Source organism: Theobroma cacao, chromosome 9, assembly GCF_000208745.1.
Source record: "Theobroma cacao cultivar B97-61/B2 chromosome 9, Criollo_cocoa_genome_V2, whole genome shotgun sequence".
NCBI lineage: Eukaryota > Viridiplantae > Streptophyta > Magnoliopsida > Malvales > Malvaceae > Theobroma > Theobroma cacao.
Window position 1 is genome coordinate 35102169 of NC_030858.1, and position 19541 is coordinate 35121709.

Here is a 19541-nt window from a genome sequence, read left to right on the forward strand (position 1 = left end):
ACACATTTAAGAATAAATCCTACAGTGCCAGCTTGGTGAAAGAATTCTATGCTAGTATAGCATTAGGAAAGGAAGAACTAGATGATTCTGATGGCTATATTGAAAATGGACTAAATGTATTTTTGAATGGAAAGGAATTTGTAGTTATTGCTGATGATCTTGGTAATTTGCTGAAAGTTGAATGTGAGAATGGAGAGTTTGAATTCTCAGAGAAATATGACCCATCCTCCTTATGGGAAATCATTACTGGGAGAAAAGAGAAGTACTCATTAAAAAGCAATGCTGGTTTGACAACCAGTCCCTAGATAAGAATTCTACATTACTTTATTGCAGCAAATATCCATGGCAGATGTGGGAGTTTAAGCTACATTAGCCTTCAGGATTTTTGGCTAATGGAACATGCTTTTAATGGGGTTGCTCTGAACCTAGACAGATTCATGATTGAAAAGATGAGAGGAGAATGCAAGCTTGAGAAAATTAATTTGTCTTTTGAATATGTTATCACATCCTTATTGCAGAAAAAGGGAGTTTGGGCAAAAATATATGAACTTGATATGGTGAAGAGTAGAGACCAAGCTATCTACTTAGATAGTCTACCTAAAATGGGTTACAAGTTTGATGGAGACAAATTTACTAAAACACCCAAGGTCTCTGTAATACCAGCACCAACAGAGTCAACATCCTCACAATTGTTTAGTGAAATAATTTTCAATCTATTAATGAGGATGGATGGAAAGCTCACTGATCAAGGAGCTAGGATGCAGAAAATTGAAGAGAAAATTATTGAACTGGAAAATGAATTGAAGGGAAAAGAAAAAATCCCATCAGAACCTGCTGCTACAGATTCCTTTGAAACACTAAGTGTTGCACCAGCACAGCAAGGTGCTGGAGGTTCAGCTTTGCAAACAGAAGAGTCTGCTCCTCATGGTGCAAGTCATGGTGTTCAAGCTTAAGGTCATGAACTTGAATGGAATAGCCAAGAAAATCACCCTTACCTGAGCTGCAGGATAAGGATGAATCCGATCAAGGTACCGAGGTGCTTGAATCTAATCAAGTAAATAACCCAACTAAACCCAGCTTCAACCAGAACCTTAACCATCTCTTTCACATTTAGAATGGGTTTTAATCATGTGATTGTTCCATCAAATGGTTCAAGAGGAACAAACTGAGAAAGAAGTAGTTAAGGAAAAAGCTCAGCCAGCAGCATCTCCACCAGCCTTTAGAGTGAAAGCAGAATTTGGAAAAGAGAATAAAAAAGTTGCTGCAATACCACAGACAAAGACAAAACCACCTGCCAAAGGGAAGAAAATAATGGCAACAAAAATAACATTCCTCAAAAGAAGGCAATCCTCCAGATTGGCAAAAAAATTCAAGCTAGCAACAGCTTCCTCTCCATAGGAACCACTTGAAGTGTCTGACACATCCTTACCTGATTCCCTTTCTCAAGAATTACCCCCAATCTCCTCTCCTCAACCCTTAGATGTTCAATATGGCACTGATGAGTCATCTTCCTCATCCTCCTCAAATGATGCTTAGAGATTGATGATGACAAAAAGGGGGAGGAATATGACAAAACCTTAGTGGGAGAACGAACCAGGAAATTAATTAAAAAAAATGTTAGGGTGGAGGAACCAGGAATTTAGGAAAGAAAGGAAGCAGAAATGAACCAGGGGCAATTTAGGAATATCAACTATTGTTTTCTATTTTTCTACTGTTTGTGCCATGATGGCATTTGAACACTTGAATTTAATTTTGTTGCTTATATGTTTATGTGAAATATGGATGCTGATATGTTTATGGTATTTTGCTGTTGATAATTGAATATTTGTTGATATTTTACTGTTTATAGTATTTTGATCGTTGTTGATAAAAGTTTGATACTACACTAATGTTGGGATTGTATACTGATTACTGATTTTTACTATAAATTATGTTTGTGAATGGATATGGATGTTGTGTATAGTATATCAGTTGAATGATGAATGATATAGACAAAATTTGATAATAATATGTTGTTGATAGACACTGTAAAATTTTGATGATAATCTGTCAACATTCATTTGCTGTAAATCACTTTATATTTTTGCACATACATACTCTGAATGTATAGTGTCAATTTCTACACAACATGAATAAAATCTGCTGGAATCAATAAGCAAAATATGCACACACTAAGAGAGAACACTCACTTAGGGAGAACAATCCTTAATTTTTGTAGAAATTAAAAAGAATTAAAGGACACTGTGCTGTTTATCAATGAATGTTTTGTCATCATAAAAAATGAGGAGATTGTTGGCTTCATTAGTTTTTGATGATAATAAAACATTTCCATTTTATTTGTGTCTAACATTTCTACCTAAGTGTGCAGGACAAAAAGTCATATGGAAATAATAAATCAACTTTTCAAATGTGTATATCAAAAATCATGAAAATGAAGAAAAACAATTGATCAACAATAAGGAAGGTCTTTAGTTAAATAATGAAGAATGTTAGTTGACTAAAATTTAAATTGGAGAAATGGCGGGTTGAAGAATATTGAGAAACAGAACCAATTTAGTCGACTAAGAAGCTACTGCCAAAAATGAGTTAGTCGACTAAATGCTCTTTGCCAGAATCTGCGACCAGAAGACAGAACCAACTTAGTCAACCAAGATGAAAGTTAGTCAACTAAGAGCTCTCTGTCTGTAATTTGAACAAGAGCACTAGAAGACAGATTAACAGCTAGAGCCAACTCTCAACTATTTTCAACGGCCATAAATTGCCAAACTGCCATCAGAGCTGTTTCTCCAAGTATAAAAAGGTCTCCCAATGGTTAAAAATAAGTTTTTGGAAGTTTTGGAAGAGATTTGAGTCATTAAGAGCTAAAAAACTAGAAAATCTTCTCTGCACCTTACTGCACTTAAACGCCAATCTTTTGTATTTATATTCTGCACTCAACCTTGTACCATTTAGATCAACCCGTGATCATAAATACTTTCTTTTGCTTCTCTTCTTGTATTCTTAGAGTGAGAGAGTCACTATAAGTGGTTATTTCAAGCTAGATTTGCTTGAATGTGTTAAGGTTCTAACTTAGCCTTGAAAAGTTAGGTGTTAGGTTGTGGTTGAGCCTTTGAAAAACCACTTTGAGTTTTGGTTGAGCCCATGAAAAACCATTGTGAAAGGTTATGGTTAAGTCTTTGAAAAACCACTTTGGGTTATAGTTGAGCTTGGGAAAAACTATTGTGAAAGGTTTTGGCTAAGCCTGATAGAAGCTAATGTAAAGCTTGGTGAAAGCTTGTGAATTTCACCGTTCTTAGTGGATTGATTAGAAAATCCTTAGTTGAACAATCAAGGTGGTGGATGTAGGTCTTAGACCGAACCACTCTAAATTTTATTGTGTTATCTACTCTGTTTTTGTTCTTATTTTCATTCTTTCTTTTCACTTGTATTTGTTCCCACTTAGAGCTAATTTTTGAAAGAGTCAAATTGTGCTATTCACCCCCTCTAGCACATATAATTGGGATCAACAATTTTCATATAAGAGTTATAAAGTCATGTCGCACTCGTTTGGCGGTTACTTGTAAGGAAGAGGCATGCAAGTTTTCTTTGAGTAAAACAAAGTTGCTTGTAGGAGAATATTGGCAAGTTTGGATGTTCCAAAAGGTACACACGTGTACCATTGATGGTTTGCAAGGTGGGTACCAAACTACAAGCATGAGGTTAATTGGTGAGCTTATCTCCACCAGGTTGCAAGGAAATAATGTAACCTCATTGAAACATAAGGAAATAATGGAAGAGATGAATCATAAGTGTAGATTGAAATGCCTATATGGTAAGGCTTGATAAGCATAGGAGTATATGGAGAGTCTTGTTTTCGATCCCCCAGAGGAGTTACTCCAACTCCTTCCCTCGTATTTCCATATGTTGAACTGTAAAAATCTTAGTACTATCATAGCTATTGCTATAGTTGGGGAACAATGATTCAAGTATTGTTTTTGGGTGTTCGAGGCATGTATCCAAGGGTTCAGTGCTATAATGCAGCCTGTAGTTGCTATTGATGCCACACATCTGAAAGGTAGATTCAAAGGTATTTTGTTTGTTGTGGTATGCAAAGATGCAAATCAGCAAATATATCTAGTTGCATTTGGCATTAGCCACGTGGAGGATGAAGAGTCTTGGTCGTGATTTCTTTCCCAATTGCGTCGTGCGATTAGTTGTCTTGAAAATGCAATGTTCATTTTTGATCAGCATCTTGGCATTAGGAATGTAGTGGATAAAGTGTACGACAACGGGCACCATGGTCTATGCAATTATCACTTAAGGAAAATTGTTAAAAATAGATTCAAATGTGAAGATGTTGTCGCAATTTTCACCCTGGCCACCAACTGCTACAAGCTTATCTATTTTAACAAACATATGAATAAACTAAAATAGCTTTGCAAACCTGCGTACGACTACCTTATGATATTACGTCCTAAGAGATAGGCATGTGCATAATCACTGGTAAGGCACTACAAGCTCATGACATCCAACATTGTGGAGTGAATTAACTCCTGTCTAAGGTAGGCAAGAAAAATGCCAATAACCGTCTTGATCGAGTGCATCAGAGGCATGTTCTAACGTTGGTCCCATGATCGGCACAATGAGACATTGAATTTAACCACGCCCTTCAACCCTTGGGCTACCGATCTGTTGAACACACGGTTCAATGAAGCATGTCACTTTTCCACACAACCAATCGATCGAATAAAGTTCCAAGTTATAAGCAAGACAGAGGATAGAGTCGTTAACCTATCCATCAAGACGTGTTCATGCAATGAGTTTCAGACCGATCTACTCCCTGGCACGCATGCCATGGCTGCAATAAGTTATGAATATTCATGTTTTCTGATTTTGTGTGTGATGAATTAAAATTTTACATTGTTCACCAACTGTGATTTCATTATCTTTGCAATAAGTGCAAATGTGCAGTTATTGAATTCTGCTCAAACTATTACAAGACTCAATCTTGGGTGTAGGAATATGCGATTCCCATTCGCCCGGTTAGGCATCCTAGTGAGTGAGACATCCCCCATGATGTTCAACAAATTGTTGTTTTGTCACCAACTTGACGAGGTCAAACAGGAAGACCTAGGAGGAAAAGGATTTTGTCAACTAGGGAAGACAGTCGACGATGTAGATGTTCACAATTCAAGAGCTATGGTCATAATAGACAAAATTGTCGACCTTCGTTTCCAAGTCCATCGACAAATTTGAAGACATCGTCTACTCAGTCGACAGCTCAACGATGACGACGACGACCCAAGACATGTTCAATTTGCAAACAAATCAGGCACACAAAAAACAGCTATCCAATGCGGATTAAAAACTTTGAGAATGTTTTGGGTGTCGTACCTGAAGATAGTGGCTCCTCAGATGTTAGTTGTTAGGGATTGTTTCCAACTTGCCATTGAGATTTGCATTGAATAATACTATTTTAACTTGAGTTTGACCGAGTCTGGAGATGATACTCTGACGTCTAACAATAGCCAGCATCAAGATGTATGCCTCTTAAGATAATATTGTGGGATCGTCAAATGCGTTGTACTCCTCCGTAATTTGTTTATCTTTGTAAACAATTAAATAAAACCACAATAAATTTAATATGGCATAAATTATAGGGAAATTTTGTTTCAGGATAGGCATGATAGGTCAATCTATCAATAAGGAAGTGAACTTTTGACATATCGACCTTTTTAGTGTAGATACATTTTATCATTGTATGTATACTCATCATGATCTTTTTAGCAAGAGACTTGGCTTGGTTGTGTAAAATTCAACTGTACAATCTACCATTGATCTTGCTTTCCAATCATAGATAGAGGCCAACAAGATATGGTCTAAGTCACGCAATGCAGTTGAGGACGTCGGTTTACGCAATACGCAATTCTTTAAACATCATTAACTATCTTAAGCAGTGACGGAGTTAGGATTTTATGTTTGGGAGGGGCGAAAAATCGAAAATAATATTTGTAAATTAAATAGTCATATTAAAAATTCAATGTAAAACAACTTAAACAAAAAAAGCTCATATGAAATTATACAAATAAATCCTAAAAATTATACAAATAACTAACCTTAGGTACTTAAGCAAATTACTTTCAACAAAAAATAGCTAAGACGGTAAATCCTATATCAAAATCATCAAGTGGAAATTATTAAATAAAAAAATTAAAGTTAAAAATATTAAAAATAAAATGTGTAAATACAAGTGTAAATTTTTTTTTTTTGCTAGAACATTTGTTAAAAATAAAATAGAGCAAGTAGTGGTTGTGAGCTTTTGATGAAGTGGATTTTGAAAATAATTCTATTGCAATTGATTTTATAATTTTTTTTTTGGAAAATGCAATTGGGTTTGTTTTAGTCCTATCAAAAATTAGTTGTTGACTAATTGTTGTGGGATATTTTACTAAACAAAAAATTATTGTAGGGGTAAAATTATAAAAGTTCAAAAAAATAAAAAAAATGTTAGAAAAATTTTAAAAAATACAGATAAATTACAAAAATTTAAAAATTGTTAGGGGGCGAGGACCCTTACTAGCCCTTTCTACCATCCGCCTTTAGTTTTAAGAGCTCGGTTGCTATACATAATAGCTAGTCACATACTTTCCAATAAGGGATCACACTATTCGAATGAGTCACCTACCTAAGATGTGGTCATGTAATGTAAAAAATTAGGTCACGCAATGCATGAACAATGAATCACGCGTAGCCTGATTCACCCGTCTTGTATGAAATCCAGGGTTTTCTCTCCTTGAATAATGGGTCAAAAGAGCTGTTTTTATACATGGTGATTAACAGTCAAGTAAGAGAAAGAATGTACATGATTACTATGTTAACGAACTAAACAAAAACTTAAAAAATTGTTATACAAAACACTGCGTTTCTGCTAGCACAGTTAATTCTTTTCCTCTTATTCAAAATGGTGTTGTTTTGTCTCCTAGTTTCCTTAATACCCTGAACCCTAACCCATAATTCAACGAAAATCTGTTAAACCTATCTCTAGTTGTAAGTTCAACCCTTAAACCCAAACCCTTCTACATAATCAAAATCAACGGCCACATCTTCTCGCACATCCAATGTCAGTGACAATGTCCATTAAATTAAACGTGATGATGAATATTCTATTCAATGCTAAAAGAAGAAGTGGAAACTACCTCTTGAACTTTCTGTCGCATCAATTAGTTTTTCCATTGAACAAGGTAATGCTCTGTCTTTGTCCTTACGGTTTAAGAACAACGCACATGCTACTAAGTATAGGGTAATAGAGAATGCCATCATAACATGTTAAAAAATGGTAGATTGGGATAGCTTAATGAATACGTAGACCTTAAGTATGACTTCAATACGTTTTTTGACATGGGTAAACTTAAGGGTTTAATTACTTTTCCAAATATGGATTATAGTCCGACTCTTGTTAGGTAATTTTACTCCAGCATACATTGGAGTAAAAATGAATTTGAAAATCCTTATGATTTTAATCCATATGTTTTGAACATGTTTTTGGAAGGAATAATGTTTATAATGTCTACCTTCCATATTGGAAAGCTCTTGAAAATAGAGTACATAGAGGAACATGACAAACTTCCCCCATTTTATGAGTCGTACGGCATATGGGCTATAGTGACAGGAGGAATAAAACCATTCATGACAAATTCATGTTCTGCTCGTCATTTGCAATCTGCAATAGCTAGGCTCGTACATAATTTTCTAGCATCCACATTACAGAGAAAGATCAACTGTTAAAGGCATGTTAGCGTTGAGGGCCTGTGCATGATGGCATCAATTGGAACCCAGTTGGATGTGAATATTGCACAACATATGATCATCAGAATGAGAAAAGTTGCCTTACGAGATGAGATGACTCTACCATACAGAAACATCATATTGGGTCTTTTTAAGAAGAAAGGGATCTGGAGCAATAGATATGTAGCAATTGGACCAGTCGCAGGCTTCGTAGTCTCTCTATTGGATGGCTCTTGAAAAAAAGGATATAAGATGAGTGTTGATGAGTCATTCAACTTTGTCGAATGTAGCCCAATTCATCTTGCCCATGATACTCCATCCACTAGTCTATCTAGAGTTATTCAGATCTTATTTCAAATGATGTGATGTATAATATGCTTGTAAGGAATGATGAGAAACTCACTAACCAAATTGATAAAATGCAAACATTGGAATTAAGGATACAGAATGTTGAGAATCTTCTAATGCAAAGAACAGATACAACTGATCGGGCAGCAAAAATGCGATCGAAAAAAACAAACAAAGATGATTTTCTCCAACATGAATCTTAAAGAAAACGGAAGTTAGTTATCATTGGTTCTGGCTGAGTCAAGCATAGTAGATGAATATTAACATTTTGTGATTAGAGATGAACGATTTGTTAACTAGTTTAAGGATATTGTAATTTGTTTGCTAAATAATTTGTGTTATATTGGTTTTTTTTTGGGCTACATGTGATTTAACTTTCATGTGTTTACTCATACTTTTGGTTGAGGGTTTAGAGTATTCAACTAGATATTATGTTATGATGGTTCTTGGGGTTGGTTTATGGTTTGATATTGTCCATCATAATTGCATTACCTCGCTTCAAAGAACATGACACACACTAAGTGAGCCAAGCAATGCCATATCAAATAGTCACCTGATTCTATATTAACTAGTCACGCGATTCCAAATCATATAGTCACGCGATTCCATATCAACTAGTCACATGATTCTATATTTACTAGTCACGCGATTCCATATCAACTAGTCATGCGATTCCATATCAAATAGTCATGCGATTCCATATTAACTAGTGACGTGATTCCATATCAATTAGTCACTTGATTCAATATCAACTAGTCACGCGATTCCATACACGCCATTCATGCAATGCATATGTCATGCTATTACTATACCCCATTAACGCAATGCCCCTGCGATATCAACTAGTGCGGGCATTGCAATATGTTACATGCCTATGTCACGCAATTCAATTCAGCATGTCATACAGTCTATAAAGTCATGGGGTTGGCATATGCAAACTCATGACCTCTGGCATGTAAATTGTGTAAAATACTAACAGAATTTAAGATATGACTAAGAAGAAAACAATGTTATTATTGGACCCATCTGCTTATCACATCAATGAATACCGAACTATTCTTATTGCCTTTCTCTTTGTTAAATGATACAAAAAAGAATAATTTGTAAATGATACAACAAAGAATAATTTGGAGATTATACACAACAATGTTACTTTACATATTAGGAAAAGGAATAAACAAATTAAAAAAATTAACAAGTCACGCTATTTGCAAAAATCTCAATGGCAAAACTTTTTCAAAGGCCGTCTATGGAGTTTTCCTTCAGGGTATGATCCTCCAAACCGATCAACCACTACAACGAAGTGATAACCCAATCCCTGTAACTGTGCGAATCATGTTATGTCTGGTTTTTACATTTAACTTATACCTCATCCGTGTAAAAAGTCATTTTTTAACATGCAAGCTGCAAAGTGCCCGACCCGGTGGCATACAATGGGAAACAATATTGTTAATGGATCCATTTGCTTATCACGCAAGCTGAACTTCATTGCATTTATCTGACTGTACGATGAGTCGACTAACATCATATTCTATTTCTACAAGTTGATGTGCACTACCACCTAGTGACCGTTGAAAAAGCACAGTATGAAAATTGAGTCAACCTAAGGCCATGGCAAACCCCAATAAGGATTCCCACCCCTCGCATATTCAAGCACGTGTTCTGGCAATACCGCCTCAGTCGGCTTGAATGTCTTCTTGGTCGAGGGAGGTCACATTTCTTTACTCAGACTAGCAAAATAAGCTGTCAATTAAGTTACGCATAATAGTTAAAGGCCATGAACTAATACACAACCCATACATTTTAATAATTACAACTCATTAAAATATACTTACATAAAATTAGCTGTCAACAATGCATACTTTTTGCTTGTAGAGTTGTAGATGGTGCTCGCGTGCCCGCTTACACATGACATTGATCCATGTGTCAATGTGTTGGTTGTCCAACAACTCATTCGGCATCTCCAATCACTAGAAAAAATAGGGGCCCTCATACCTTTCAATGCTTAGAATGTTAACCCTGCATATATATAACATCCATGTCAAAAGGTCTATGGAATCAATAATCTAGAACCATTACCCTAATATCGTGTACTGTTATCATTTTACCTGGCTTGCTCGTTTTTCATGAAGGAATCATATTTGTCCTTTAAATCATCTTTCGCTCTACACTAGACTAATATCGAGCTAACGTATGAGCTTTGAAAGTATTTGCTGGCTATGCTCAAACGTGCATCTTCTACCTAAGGTGGAGGTGGAGGTGGAGGTGAAGCCTTAAGAGAAGGTTGTGATCTAACCATGTTAAGGGGCCTTTGGTGGAATTGGGACATGAGTAGGACACGGAGAAGTTGTAGCTTGACTACTTGTAGGATGAGGTGCCTTTTCGACCTAAGGTAAAGGTGAAACCTCAAGAAAATATGTGCCTGATAATGCTGAGGGGCCTCTAGTGGAGTTTGGATAGAAGCAAGATATGGGGAAGTTGTAGTTGGACTACTGGCAAGATGATCTTTGATTGAGGTAGTGGGAGATGAGCTTGAAGCCGATGCAATTGCTTGATTTATGTCACGTGCCTCGTCAAGATCAACCCCAGTACCATTGCCTTTTTTATTGCGGGCACCATCCTCTTTACCCATTGACCAACTCTACACCGTGAAAAAAATCAAACACATTAAAATAATGTATACATCGTACATGTTATAACTCACGCAATGCAAAAAGATAAAAGCTCATACTTCATAACGATTGATCAGCTGACCGACAATCTGATCCTCTAACCTTTGTAGTGATTGCTGGATACCCAGATGCAGTGACAGTATCTGCAGTTGCATTACCCACTGAATCTCTAATTGCACTGCTCGTTGGATCTCCAACTACATTGCATGTATATGCATTTACATGTCTCGTTCAACCTCCATCTGCAGTGACTACATCTGCATTTGCATGTCTATTCTCATCTCCGTCCACATTGACTATAGGTTCTTCTTCCATTGTGTCTACATCTGTTGCATCTTTCACTTAAAGCTTGTAGTCATTTGAAGATGTAACAACGAGTTACACGCTTAAGCATGAGGAGCATCATGAAGGGCAGTAACAAAAGTAGAAGGAGGAGTAGCATGAAAAGCCATGACAAGAGCAACAGGAGCAGCAACATAAGAAGCAGTTAGAAAAACAACATCATGAGGAGCAGTTGGAAAAGCAGCATCATGAGGAGCAGCTAGAAAAAAAGCATTGGGAGCAACATGAGGAGAAGCAACATGAAAAGTAGTAGGAAAAGTAGTAGGAGAAACAACAAAAGGAGAATCAGGTGCCTCAACAACAACGGGAGCCTCAGTAGCAACGAACTGAGCATGGACCTCCTCATCCATGGTGTGACTACGCTTAACACCTTCTTTTACCGCACTTTTCTGTTTATGATCCATTGTCTTCCACATTTGCTGGGGATCGAATTCTGATTGACCCTCCAACTTCCATAATGGAATGTATTGCTGCCCCTCAGAGATATTGACTTTAATGTCGGTCTAATATGCGGTCAACATCTCTTTTGCGGTTGGCTCCAATATCTCGATTGCCCACAACTGCACCAAAACGTACATTGCCATTAGGTTGAACCCTAGCTACTTTATGACAAAAAAAATAAGATTAAATAAAATAAAAAAATATGATTTCTTTACTTACCTTGCCTTCTTTCTCCAAACCTACAATATTGACGTGGAAGTATATAAGCCTCTTGTCACAATACCATTTCAACATTCTTGGGCAAACCTGTCCAGATTGGCACTGCCTTTCAAACAAGCTTCGGATATCAAGAATTGCTTCTAACGCCCAAAACTGTATATCAATTACGAAACATTTTACTCACCTTATAAAATCTTATGCTAAAAGAATAATGATAAACATTAGGGTATGGCACACTACTTGAAATGCCCATATAAATTTGTAGAGGTGGTAATGTTTCTCTTTTGCTACTCCCGCCACTAGAGGTTTGAAACCTTTCATCAAGTAATCAACGATCAGACTCCAAACGTATGTGCCCCATGGGAACTCATTCTAGTCATCGATGTTTTTGACCAACGACAACAACCATAAAATCACTAATCGTTTATAGTCTTGATTGAATAAAACATTGTTCATAATTAAGACGAAGGCCATCTTGGTCGCGTCTCCCTCCTGCTGTAATTGCCCTCCCTTGAACGTCTCTAAAACTTGTTGTATTTTCACCTCGTTCCCCAGTCCCTAATGTCGCTGGTGAATTTCTCTAGGGACGGCCTCGTAGGGATTGACAATAAGAGTTGGTAGGGTACCAAACTTCAATCCTGTCACTAGGCAAAACTCCCTCTTCAAGAGCTAGACCTTCATTTTACTTATGGCAAACCATAACTCACCCTCGATGGCATTGAATTCACTGATTTTGTGTAACATTAGGTTATCCATGAAACTAACGCAGAATAAACTCTTTTCTGATTCAATGTCCATCATATGTCCAAAGCATGTTCTTTTCAAAGCTTCCAACTCATTTACTTTGCGCAACATATCATATATCATATGCAGATGCGACCACTTACAGTGGATGTTAATGCCAGCATTGAACCCCCACCGGTAGCTCAACACTCAAAGCAAAGATTCCACATTATCTTTCTCTATTCCTATGCTGGCTATCTGCAACATAAGATAGATAACATTTCCATTTTAGTTAATACGCTAATTATAGATTAAAAAAACAAGAGGAATTTCTTAGAAATAGCCCTACTCCTAAGCTTACTCCAAAAATGACCTTACGATAATTTTAACTATTTTTAGACAACCTTGAAACGAAATAATTAATGCATATGTTGAGTATGGATTATTAAGTAAATTAATATATCCATATTAAAACATTACAGTTGACCCAAAATATACAAAATGAACGCAATGTCGGTTATGCAATGCCATACAGATAAATTTCATGCAGTTGTAATACTCGCGTAATTTCATATAGAAACAAGTCACGCAATGCCTTATCAACAAGTCACGCGATTACTAACATTAAATCATACAATGATCTATCAATAAGTCACGTAATGGTAAGAATAACTAAACCAATCATGCACAGACTAAGTGATGCCATGCTTGAATCATATTCACGCAATGACCTATCAACCAATCACGTAATCACATATCAACCAGTCACGCAATGTTAAACCTTAAATGTAGTGCCTAATGCAATCACACACACCCTAAATGACGCCATGCCAAAATCCAATCGTACATAAGGTGTTGACCACATACGCAAGCCCTCAGTCACGCAATACCTAAACCCTAAACCCAATTCCTATCAAAGGATGATAACGCATACATATCAACCAGTCACACATGCCCTGTCACCTTTCGACGCCAAAAACACCAACTTCATGTTTATATTCAACAATTTCAAACAACAAGAATATCAATACGAACAAGCAATATGCATACGTTTATGCTCAAAAACCATAAATGAAAAACATGAAGAATAACAATAGCCCTAAAAACATTTCTCCACATAGTTCAAAATAAAATAAAAATATATTATACCTTTCTCCGCGTAATGTGAACTTTCTCTCACTGCTCAATATGTGAACTACCTTTATGCGAATAATAACCACTCCAAAATGCTTTTACCACTACGAAAAATGCTTGAAAGTTGAACTGGCGAGGAATGCTTTCGAGAGAATTCTTTATATGGAGATGTACGGTTTGTTGATGAGAATTGACGAACACACATCTTGTAAATATACTTAACCCATTAATAGGTTTTAGGTTTAGACTCGGAGCCAAACAAATGGGTCGGTTTCATTTAGAGCAATTTTATCTTAATTTTAATTCTTTTAACTAAAAATAGTTAAAATTATAAAAAAAATCTATTTTCAAAAACGCCTTATGCATGAGGCTCATTTATAAAAAAAAACTCTTTAAACTATCCACTTGTTGATGATTGCTTGTCTAAAGAAGCTGACAAAGCTGCAGCTGCTTTGACCACCTAAAGAGACAGCCATTGGATATTCTCTTGCAACATTTTATGTTGTTCTTAACTCTCTGTGCAAAGACTCTTTTGCTTATATTAATGGGATTTCATTCCCTAAATAGCTTACTTCATGAATTTAACATTTCTTTCTCACTTAGAAATTTTCTACCTTGGAATTTGCCTTAGTTTATACCAGTAATTTTTACTGACAAAGTATTTTGAGATTGTAATGTGATTATCTGATAACTTATTTCATCACTTCATGCTAATCTGAACTCCAAATTGAAGATTGCAATAACAAATTAACTTATTTATCAAGTTAATATATTTCCCTGTGACATTGTCTCCCTTGCTCACAACATGACAAGCTTTGTCAAGCAATACATCCCCTTTTTTTGGGATAAGCTAAATTTCATATTATCCAAAGTAAGGAGGAGGCCTGCTAATATGAGTACTAGCAGCAACTAGAACGTACAGCAAAACTAACTACAAAGAAGAGCAGTTCACAGTTACATACAGCCACAAATCGGTAAGAAAACAAAACTCAGACAAGAAGACAGGAAACACTTCTCATCCTCAAGCTGAAGCCTATGTTTTCTCGATTGGATTCGGGAGGGGAGTACGGTTCTTAGAACACGCAATGAAAACTTAAAACTATGAAAATTTTGCATGAGTTTTCAGGTGCGCTTGCCGACGAGGGATAACCTTTATATTTCCTAGCTTTCTGTCCGGAGGCTACAGTTGCAGTGGTTAGAGGGATGCCATTTCTCTTGTAGCTATACCAATCGCTGTATAATTTGTAAGTACCACATTTCCTCACAAAAAGAAGGGATTTCTACCATTTGCTTTTGTTGTTTGTGCTTGATGAATTAGTATACTCCGTGTGTCATTTTGATAGTACATCATGTAAAATAGTCAGATTTCTGTTACCTGAATTATCGACTGTAATCTTGTTAACAGGCATCATGAATAAATTTTATTAACAAGATATTTTGAGGTGGTAAGATTCATTAAGTTATTTCATCAATTCATTCTTATCTAAACTCCAAACTGAAGATAACGACCATAAATTAGCGACCTACTGTGAATTGAACTGTGCAGTTTAAGACTTGAATTGAACTGTTGAAAATAAATTATACCAATTACTACTGCCCATTTAATATGAAGCCAAGGATTTAAAATTAAAAATCACAACAACCTGAAGAATTCTGAAGTTCCGAATTTTGGGCTAAGATGAAGCTAAGGGCAACCCATTATGAGTGAGATCATTTCACCTTGGTCCAACTCATTTAGTATGGCTCTTCGACACGCAGAGGAGCCCAATGTCTTAGGGCTGTCTGTCATCTCCAGGACCCAATTCTACACCTGACTCGGTTCAGTCATCAAGGACCGTCAAAACTCAATTACTCTTTTTATTTTCTTGTGCTCTTTAGTCCAATGAAGAGTGGCTTAAATTTCCAATTCATTTCCATTCAGGTAATTAATTTCAGATTTAAGAACCCCTTTTCCAAATTGGTTTCTTTTAAATCTTGTTTAGATTTTCCTCTTTCTAATTTTTTTAATTTATCTTTACCCTTAAAAAGCAATTTGTTTTCTTTGTTTTATGTTCATTTTAGTGATTCTTGAAGCGGGTTTTTTGTCTGATACGTATGTGCTTTGGTCATTTGAGAACATTAAGCTACAATAATTTCAGGCTTGCCTCTATGATTTTTATGGTATAAGACATGGTACATTTGCATCACTTCACTTAGTTCTCAATTATGAATTGTATGAAGGAACTATGGTTTTCAATGTCATATCTTCTGTTTTATTTTGCAACAATGTTATATAATATATATATATATATATATATATATATATATATATATATATATGGCTCTTATTTTTTTTCCCTTTATATCCTTTGTGATGGGATTAACAATACTGATGATGTATATTCTTTTTGGTTTGACATATTGATGATGTTATGTCCATTAGTTTTTAGGATTTCAGGGACTTCGAGTAGTTTGTGATTTGGTTCATGTTGATATTGTTTTGTAGAAAGAGTGGCGTGCGATGGGAGTAAATCAGAGCCGTGGTTGGGTCCATTATGCGATTCATCGCCTTGCATAACACATAATGCTCTTTAAGAGACCTTTTGTGGTTAGTTGATTTTTGTTACTAATTTATTCTCTTTAATACTATATAGAAAATAATAAAAATAATTAAAATAAGTGAAGTATTACTTCATATAGAATATAACAATAAGAACAAGTAAAGTGTTATTTCATGCAGAATAAGTAAAACATAATTTCACGTAGAATAATTAAAATAAATAAAGTATTATTTCATATGAAACAATTTAAATTTAAATTATTGCATTTATAATATTTTACATTTCTACTACTTAAGAAATATCAAAATTTATTATAATGATATAAATTATAATAATTATTATTATTTTTAACATTTTATATTATTTATTAAAAAATATAGCACTAAAATAATAAAAAATTATAAAAAAAGAATATTGCAATAAATATTAACAAAATTGATATGTGCATCGTAGCTCGCGGCTCGCGAGCTACAACATAGTTTGTGCCGCGAGCTGCATGGCCGCGAGCTATAACATAATTTGCTCGCGGTAAGTACATTACAATCTTCTCGCGACAAAAGCCTCGAGTTACAAGCTAAATAGCGCGTGGCAGAAGGAAAAACAGTGCCGCGTGCATAAATAGGCAACTTGCACGCGGCAAGTACCGCACACAACAGGACAACTTGCCGCGGTCAATACAAGTAGAAAAGCCCACCCAATAAATAAGTATGAAAGATTTAATTAACTACCCTTAAATACACACGTAAAACTGAAAAAAAGGAACCATTTCAGCTGAGTAGTTGTCAAGTTGACAAATTATGATACTCGGCTCAAAAGCAATTTTTTGTCAAAGAACCATTTTACTGGAGCTTGTCAATTTCATCCATGATATTCAATAAAACATGAATCATTGCATTTAGCAATAATATTTAATCATGCAACGTAAAGATAGTACTTTTACTTTACTTTTAAATATTCTCATTATGTTTTCAAAAAAAAAACTTACATTCTTTTTAAAGGTAAAAAATCTGTTTTGTGCCCTAATATTTTTTTTGTTTCAAATTTGATTTACTTTTCTTTTAAAATTTTAAAATCTTTATTCTATTTACAAGTTGATTATATCACCCTAACTTTATACATGAAAAATTTCTAAATCTTATAATAAGAAAATTTTCATGTAGGGGACAACAAACAAAAAAATACACTAATGATTTTTGATAAAAAGAAAAAAAATTAAATTTTTTCTTATGATCACCTAAAAAAAAGAAAACCATTTCCTTACTCTAAATATTGCATAAGGTGTTATTGTGTAAGGTGTTACCACTTAAAGAAAACCATTTCATTACAGGCGTTACAGCGCAAAGTGTTACAATACATGGTGTTACAGTATAAGGCATTACTATATAATGTATTATAGTACAAAATATAACTTTTTCCTAAATTAATGCATAAAAACTTTTTAAGTAAGAATTTTTATGTAAGGGATAAAGTATATATAGTTGATTTTGGCTATTAACTTATTCTCTTTAAGAATTGTTTTACAACTTAGTATTATACAAAGAATAATGAGAACAATTAGAACAAGTGAAGTACTATTTCGCATAAAACAACTAGAGCAAGTGAAGTATTACTTCAAGTAAAACAATTAGAACAGTAAAGCACTGCATCACACTGAATAACTAGAGCAATTAGAGCACTACTTCATGCGACACAACTAATACAAGTGAAATAACTAATTTATATAAAATAATCGCCTCACATTAATAACAGTGAAAGTAACTCGAAATAAGTGGTAGGGTTCACGAGTTACTTTCATCTTGAGATGTTTTAAAGAGTTTAGTTTGGTGGCTTAGATATATGAGTGCAGGTAAGAGGTCTTCCTCTTAACATTTTCTTGGAATACAAGTATTTTTTCTTTTACCTTATACTTTTGTACCTGTTCACATACACTTTTTTCTCTTAACTTCTTTTTGTATAACTTTTCATATATATATATATCTTTTTTCTATTTCGTACTTTCTACTCGAGAATTACTTCAACGACCACATACTGAGTTTCTAACCTTTATTCATTATATGCAATAAAATCACTATTTTAATATCCATATAATGAGTTGTAGTAACGGTTACTCACATTAAAACTCTTCATAATAATGTCATTCATCACGCACATTAAAACTTATTTTTGAGTAACAGTCACTTTTGGTATTATATAAAACCTCCACAATTCATTTGAAGGAACTTCACTTTTCTAGAGCTTCTCTTTAACTTCTCTCTAATTCTCTTCTACGTTCTCTAGTTATGCTCTTCTTATTCTCTTTCGTCTGTCACGATACTCAGTATTTCAGAAACTATTCCAATATTTTTCTTCACCGTTAACTTCAATTACATCCCTTTTACTTATTTGTAACACTTCCTTTTCCTATCACAAGAACTGCCTTTACACCTATCAACTATCAATAGCAACAAGAGAATCAGGCCCAGCAAACCATGCTTGCTAAGTAATTAATATTAGTGTTCATTAACCAGTATATAGCAAATGGATGAAAAAGAAAAAAAATACATATTAGTGTTTATGCATGGCATAAACAGTTTGGATGTCTTAGGATTCTGGGTTTGTAGTCTAATTCTCGACTGTGGGAGAATTCCATGTTTGGGCTTGTTTCTTGCTTTCTCTACTACGTTGTGGATGACACAATGTCCTTGCTACTACATCTTTAGATATAAAAATGCTTTAGATCTGGTGTGCTGCTTAGATGGAGTTGATTAAAATTCTTCTTGAATGGTCACATGGATTTCACTTTTATGTGATTTTGCTCTCCAAGGTCACAGGACTTAAATGATTCCTATATATGTTTTTCAATCGTGAGTTTCCTCCTAACACTAATTTGTACACTCATTTGTTTCGTGATCGAGTTTACTCCCCTTTTTAAGTGTCTTTCTTAATGGATGAATTTCCAGGTTATAAAATGGGATCTATGGTTGGGGGAAAAAAAACAAATCATCAAATCTATGGAAATTGGAAAACTCCATAACAAAAATGAAAAAATTATATTCTCCCCGTTTTAAAATTCCTTTATTCATTTCCACTCCAATTACGATTTTTCTTTTTCTTCCTTTCGTCTGTCTTATTTTCCACCTCACCTTACAAGTTACAAAATCCGATCACTTGTGGAAATGCCTTTTTCATGAAAAAAGAAAAAAAGCAATACTATTTTATTAATATAATAGTGGTAGCCTCGCTTGCCATATACATTACCAAAAAAACAACACCACTACGAAAAATTTGTGCAAGCAAAGAATAAGAGAGAGAGAGAGAAGAGGAGAGAGAGAGAGAGAGAGGAGAGAGAGGAGAGAGGAGAGAGGAGAGAGAGAGAGAG